We start from the raw sequence: 8269 nt of genomic DNA, 5'->3' as shown, positions 1-8269 counted from the left end.
GATGGTATCCACTGTGCAAGTCTAACTTGGAAAAATAAACACCTTCTTTCAATTTATCTAAAAGCTCATCTATGCAAGGAAGGGGATAACGATTTTTTATTTTTATGGATGGAATAATGCATGTGATTCATGTGTGATCACATATGCATGTTAGGGTTATTATGATCATATTTACATTTGTTAAGGAGGTTAAGTATTCTATGGTATTATGCAAAGGTTCATGCATGTGGAATAGTTATGCAAGAATGTCTCCCATAGAATTTTATTGGATTCACCACTATCTATGTCCTCCATAATCAAGCTTGATACTCTTGATTTCTTGATAAATAACTCATCGTGCCATGTCACATATGGATATTAGGATTTTAATCATTATTCCTAGCCTTATTAGTTAAGCAAAAATCAACATTTATTCCAATTACGCTCACATAGGGATATCAAAGATTTCAAATAAGTGTATGCTTGAATTTAACCCTTTGTTCTAGTTGCCTCTTAATGACTAAGGGCTAATCTAAAGAGTATTGTAATCACTGTATCTATAATGATTAATTTAATACACTTGTGATGGCCACTATTACTCAACTCTAAATGAAGAAATCTTTAATTTAATGGAGCCTAAGGCCGAAATAGGCTAATGAGGTTCATTACACTGAGCTATATGGAGTAGTCCACCTCAGTAGAGTTTCATTGATCGGTTTTAACTATAAAACCTCTATAAAGAGGAAATTGAATCTTGAAACTTAAAACATGTCAGCATGGTATTGGTTTATTGTCATTGAAAAAGATTAGGATTCGTTAAGGTTAAATACAAATGTTAACATGGTTTATTGAGGAATCATTAACATATGGATGATAATTAAATTGGATCAAGAAATCAAATTTGATGAAGAGTTCTAATCATTATGGGAATATGTTAACTTTTACCCCATCTAGATTGTGTATCGAAGCATGATTTCTTTACAAACCATATGGTGTCAAAAAATTTGTATTAAAATTTGTATTAAGTCAATGCGAAAATAAGTGGCGAAATACTTCCATCAATCTCGAACCGGTATCAACACCTAATTCATGCTGAGTATGAGGATGCACAAAAAAGATCTCCATAGAATAAATAACACCGAAAACCTAACCATCAAGTTTTTCCTCGTTAAGGTCATGGAGTTGTTGCACGTTAAAATTAAGGTTTGAAGTCGCTAATGCAAAATATTAATTGTTCGACTTTTGACATAAAATTCCTATGTTGTAAATCGAATGTGGAATTGCTTCCAAGAATTAGAAATGAATGAAAGAACTTGGAAGAGTGTTTTTATTTTTATTTTTAAATTTGTAGGTATATAATATAATTGATTCATAAGAACAATACAAAAGATGGCCTATCTCAAAGTGAGAGATGTAATTTGGGCAATTAGATCTTCAGATCAATAAAAATTAGAAGTGATAACACCGATATTAGAGTTAAGATCAAATGTGGTTGTCATTTATCCATTGATTAGATGGATTCGATAGTTTCATCATAATCCAAACACCTCAGTATCCTAGGCATGGTCCAATAGGTTATGGACAACCATAGATATCGCATTAAATTGAAAATGCAAAAAAAAAAAAAAAAAACTAGCATCACTATTTCCTTTTGCGTAAGCCACCTCTGTGTCTAACGTACATTCAGTTGATGGTTTTTCTTGCCACTCACCTGCATTCCATTGATCGTGGTCACCTTCTAGCTCCCTAAAAGGCGAGAATTCCACATGTTCATTACCCATATGGATTCGATATAGTTTCCATGATATCCACACCTTGGGAAACATCCATGAGAGCTCAACCTCATCTAATGATCCTGAGAGGTTCCATCCAAAAATCTGACATTCTGGGTTAAGGATATACGGACGCTATTGTCTCTTTGTGCAAGATATGGATAGGCCAAGGATTTGCTTTAATATTATCAGCCTTGCAACCCTGGAGGCGGTGGCATCCATTCTTATTTGAGGAAGATGTGATGAAAAAATCCATAGGCTTTTGAGTCATGCCAGCAGTCCAATTAAGAAAAGGCTACTGTAAAAGTAGCGCTATAAAACGTTAACTCCTAAAAGCTCTCCTTCCTTACCTTGCAAACTACTCATAGATTAAAAGTATCGCCAGAAAAGCACTAGGAAGCTATTCATTTATGCAAATTGGAAAACCCCAAACAATTGTTTCCCTTCTCCAAAAAATAAAATCAGAGGGATAAGGGTTGTCAAGATTTCCATGTACCAATGTAATCCTTTCTCAAATTTTCCTACACATAGGAGGCGACTTAGAGATGGTAATTGACATATTTTATTAGGTGTCTCAAACCCAAAGGCAGAAGCGCACACACCATCTTAGAAGGGTAGAAGCAGCATGACCTCGTATATATATAGATTCCAACGAGTTCCATTCTAATTAGCTATCAGAATCATAGTGGGTAAACAAATAATGTAATTGAATTAATGACATGGATGTTGATTTTTCTGTTTAACAACTGAAATGTGCTCACATTAGTTGGTTGGTGTTTCAAAATTATAAGGTCGAGGTGAAGCACCTCCATGCAAGCCTTCACCCATGAAGGGATGGAATGGTTTCAAATGGCATCGCTATTGAGTGATAGCATTGGTATTTGCAGGACCACGATGTCCAAAAAAGTCTGTTTTTAAAACCGACATGGTCAATAAAATGGCCAACCTAATTTTGTTTAGATTCGGCTTGCATATGGGAAGGAGGAAGTTTATTCGAGGCATCCATCTATGCTTAGTGTGGCTTGGTTCCATTCTCTATTTTTAAATCCCGTGCAATATTAGGTGGACATTAGGTGATTCTAATTATATGTATCTGTGGACACTTCCTTAAGTTTCTTTTAGAATCAGTGCTTACGACCTCTCTACAATAAGATTGCGAGGATTTGGAAGGTTTGTATGTCTCTGTGTCATACAAAACCTTGGTTACTTTGCTTTCTTCTTCTATAATGTTTTCTTCGCTATTCGTTTCAAGAACTAAAGACTTATTTTTTGTATTGGGGGATATTTCATATTTGGTGGTAACTATCATAGCAGGTCAAGGTAAACTCATGAAACACCTCCATCCAAGTATTTAAAGCAATGGAATAGTACTAGGTGCAATCGTCAATGAGAAACAACACGATAAAAGAAATAAAAATTATTTAAAATTACGAACATGGTGATTCAATTGGTCCATAAATTGGTTGTTAAGATTTTAGCTATTTTCACCGAACATGCAATCAATATATGTGAATGTTGAGTGGTATTAATATAAAAAGCTATGATATTTAAAGAATATGCAATCAATATATGTGAATGTTAAGTGGTATTAATATAAAAAGCTATGATATTTAAAGAATATGAAAACGTACATGCAAGTATTGTGAAACTTGTAGCACGTACAAGAACAAGAAATTGTTTAATAGTAGTGTTCAATTGGTATTCCTTTTTAAAATGGTTTATCCATCATACAGTAAGGCACGGGACTAATTAATATTTGAAAGTAATGTGTGTTGGTGCAATGGTGATTAGTTACTTTATAAGATTTATTAAACCTAGGTGAAATATATATGTATACTGTTGACACCTAATCCTCATGATTGGGTGAATATAATGTAAATATATAAATAAATAATATGAACAGTCATAGGGAGATGAAGTGAATAATATCTCCCTCATGTATATAATGAAGACCTACCTGAAGGAATAAACACAAATCAATTTTTGGTTGACCAGTTACTTCCTAGTGTGACATAGTATGAGAGCAAGTCCTAATTTTAGTACTCCTACCTTTGTAACTCCATTTCCTGCATATGTTCTACCTATTTTTGCAGAACTCAAGTGTTATATACGTTTTTTGAACTGTCAGCACTCCATTCAGTCTCATATGCATTTTTATATTCCCCTTAACAGTCGCCTGCTTCAATCACAATGACAGTTGTGGGATATGAACGCACACCTTTCACCCTATGTGGCTCTAACACTTCCAATTTTTACATTGAGGGAAAAGGGCAACAGCAAGGGATGGATATTGTGAGGCTCTGCCTCTAGTTAATATGCTATTCATTAATACGCTGCCTGCTTAATACGTTGTTCATGAATACGCTGCGTCGTTATCACATTGCTCCATATAAACGATGTTTCATATTTGTCACATATATGCTGCTCCTCATATTTTAAACTCTGTCTTAACAGGAACTAGAATCTTTGAAGTGATGTACACTGGTGCATTTTGTTCATTTGTTGTCGGCTGTCCGCTGGCGCATATTGAGAATTTTTGAAGGGCTGTAAGCTGGTGGGTATTGAGAATTTTTAAAGGGTTGTACATTGATGCATCCAGCTACTTTATAGACATCATTTTTTTTCAAACTATCGACTCTCCCTATATTTTTTTTCCATATGTTTTAATACATATTAGAAAAGTTGTTAGTGTATGTTGATATTGTGTAAAATTTGAATATTACAAGATTGGTGTCATATATGTGAAACTCATGTGCATTTGATTTGATGTAATATTAGGTTCATAAGCTGCATCAGGACTAGAATGGCTTCCATGTACTAGCATCATCTACCCCTCAAATATTTGGGAATTGAGTTATATAAATTTAAGTGTAATTATCTATTTTTTAGTACGCTGCGTGCATGGTATTGGCATCCATATTGGTATATGAGGAAGAGATTTGAAATCTTTTAAGAATGCCTAACTGATCTATGTTTTATATTTTCATTAAAGACAAAGACAGTACATGGAGAGAATGCCCTTTTGAAATGTAATTAAAAAAAAAAAATTACCACCAAAAGTACAATTTTATTGTATATTGGCAGAAGTATTTTTATATGAGGAGAAGTAATTTTTTTACAGAATGCATTCAATCATATCCATGGTAGGAATAGTTCTCACTAGCAAGGAGAACTATCCTAAATGGTCCTAGATGATAAAGCACACACTCATTTTCAATGAGTTGTGGAAAGGAGTGTGTGGGGGAGACGGAGACAATGAACTAGTACAACTAAATAAAGAGGTGAGTCACCATATTTCGTCATATTCAACTGCCTTTGAAGCATTACAAAAGCTGAAAGAACTCTATGACTCACATTCTGAAGTTGAAGTTGTTCAACTCATGATTAAACTCTTCACTCTTGAACTGCAAAATAATGATCCTCTTGCTCTTGCATCTCAAGTAAAGTCCATAATGCCTGATATCAAATCCACTAAGGTTAAATTGGATATTCCTCTTATAGCTTCTCTCAAGGCACTTTATCGTACTTACTCCAATTATCTTGAGTCATTGCAAGAAAATGGAAATCTCAAAGATATCATATTATGAGAGCCAGTCCTAATTTATGTACTTTCCAATCATCCAGTTCTAAATTTGTGATCTGTAGTAGCCCTCTATGTCCTCTTTCCAATGCCACAAGTCTGATCCAAATTGGATTCTCCAAGGAAGAGTTATGTGAAATCTCCCACAGTGACTTGCTTATAGACTAGTTCAGTAGAGAGAACTTGTACGACATGCCACGCGTCACTGTTTCGACCTTTGGATCTAAAAAATCCATAAAAGAAGCTACAATCCTTCCTCTTTCTGTACCTTCTTACAAAATTTAATTCCAATCCCCAGAGAGAAAGTTATGATGATTCTCCCCAGGTAACCTGTTTTGAATGTAATTCAGGAGTCTGCAAAAAGACCAAATTCCTCAGATCATATATTTGGAAATATCACTCAAAACGCTCTGAAATTCGGACCCAAGGTTCAGCATGATTTCTTCTCAAACGGGTTTTCTTTGTGACTTTTGAAAGGTCACAAAAAAAAAGTTATTGTGAAAATGCCACGATGACATGTTTGGAGCAGCGAAACTCTAGAATCCAAAGCTCTCATACCAAATGTTATGAAACTAGCTCAAGAAAAGATAGAAAAGATAGATCAACACCTTGGAATTTAGCCTCTTCTAGGGGGAAACCTCCTTTACATTACATGAATGAACAATTCTTGGATGATTCAAATGACAAAACCTCATTTCTATATATAGGAGACTAAGGAGTCACAATATAATCAAGCCGACCTAACAATAATAATATAAAGCCACAAAGAAAAAATAGAGGGATTCTATGGGGCACAGTAATAACAATATGGGGGCAATAGGGGCACAACAATATTAATAAGGGGTATAACTACAATAGTAATGGGGTAATCACTAGTATTATATGGACCCAACAAATTGAGTGAGCAAATATTGCAAATTATTTTCAAAGATTTAATGAAGTTGTGAACACCATAAGAGGGCAAATTATTTTCAAAGAGTTAATGAAGTTGTGAACACCATAAGAGGGCTTGGTGATAAGGTACATGAATACGTGGTAGTTCAAAAAGTTATGAGATCTCTTCCTAAGAGGTTTAATCCCAAGGTGACACTAAAGAAATGGAAAACCTTAGCACTCTTACTCTAGATCAACTCCTTGGAATACTCACTAACATCGAGATGAGGACTTCTAAAGGAAATTCTGGACTGAAAGAATCAACCTTCAAAGCAATGAATAAGTGCAAGGATGAGCATGATGACTCATGATGTCAAATAAAGAAGAAGCTAACTTTTTGAGGAATCTTAAGCAGGGATGAGGCAAAGATAAGGGCATGTTCCCCTTTAAATGTTTTAACTATGGTAAAGTTCACCATTATGCATCAAAATTTCCCCAAAAGAGGAAGGATTATGATCCAAAAAAATATTCAAGAAGGTGTAAAATGATAGAAATAAGGCTAAGAAGAATTATTTCTATGTTCAAGAGAGATCCTCTGAAAGTGATACCAACCAATCCTCATATGAGTACAAGGATGATGATAGCTTTAAAGAATTCATTTTTACTTCAATAAAATTCCTACAAGTGGAGGTTATTTTTGATGATGAAGGAGTAGTTGACCTTGAAGGAGAACTAGTAAGTGTACTTAAATGTATAAGTGTATCTATCTGGAAGGTATAAGTGTACACTTTGGAGTCTCACTTAAGTTAGTGCATAGTTGTGTTGAGCAGAGATTGGTGGGACGTGACTTGTAGAATCAATTTTATGTTGCTACGAATGCTTACAAATATGCATAGCATGTAGAAATTTGGTTTTTCCTACATGAAGGGGTTTTGAGTTGTTTGAACGATATTGAAGTTATATTTTGTTAGCATACATGCTTGGGCTGTTATGTGCTAATATTAAATAGGCAAAGTATGCATGAGTATGTTAAGAGTGAGGCTGAACAAGGAAATTGTAGGTTATTAATCTTAATGATAGAAAACTTTTTATAACTAAATTTGTTATACCATGCAATAGGGAGAAAATGCCTTAAAAGTGATGTTGTTTGATTTTGTTTAATATTAATAACAATTAATGCATATGGAAGGAAGATATAATTCTCAAGTGGCACACTTACATATCTTTCCATCAAGTCATCAATTTTCCTCATGTTTTTATTAGCACTTTTTCTAGTGATCGAGAATCCTTCTAAATAACATAATGTGTGGGTGAGGGCAGTGAATAGAATAGTGCAGCCACCCCAAGATCGTTGAATCACAATTGCTTGCCATTCATTCATAATAAATAAAAACTACTTTACTTCTGAACCCACATCATTAAGAACAAAAAAAATAAACTCAACATCTAAAAAAATACGAAATAGGAGCAAAGATGATGAGAGGCTTACCTCACTCAGAAGGCTATCCAAAGTTAAAAACAAGAAAAATCTCTAAAAACAAGCGTAACCAAGGAGATTAAATCAAATGATTTTGAGACAAAGTGTGTGTTGCACTCACTTGTTGGTATGTTGTTTTCAGTGATCATATATTGCAAAAAGAGTTGGTGGTTGAGAGATTCAGCTGTTTTATAAGCGCAAAGGCAATTTTGTTGTTTCCGAATGTGAAAATGGATGAGATATTAAAAGAGTGAGTGTCTAGCAAGTTGAATCTTGTTGATTAAGGCATGCTTTTCCTTAGAACTGGTGGTGGAGAATTAATGTGGATGTATCTCTTTTGAGTTTTAGGTGATAAATCAAGAAGTTATAGCTTAGTGTTGGTTGTAGCCATAACATTGTAAGTGCAAGTTGTAACTTTTCCTATGAAAGAGAGAGAAATTACGAAAGTTACTTGTTCTTGTGTGTTCCATTGTGATTGTTTACTTTAATGGTTGTTATGGTAATATAAAGCTATTGTTGAAATATTTAGGGGTGTGCACAATGTAAAAAAAAATTTAAGTTGGTAAAATTCATACTATATTGATTCAA

The sequence above is a fragment of the Pinus tabuliformis genome, chromosome 9, assembly GCF_031772625.1.
Source record: "Pinus tabuliformis cultivar Carrire ecotype Pingquan chromosome 9, CPIR1, whole genome shotgun sequence".
Classification (NCBI taxonomy): Eukaryota; Viridiplantae; Streptophyta; class Pinopsida; order Pinales; family Pinaceae; genus Pinus; species Pinus tabuliformis.
The sequence above is the reverse complement of the archived record's forward strand: the minus strand, read 5'-3'. Positions refer to the sequence as shown.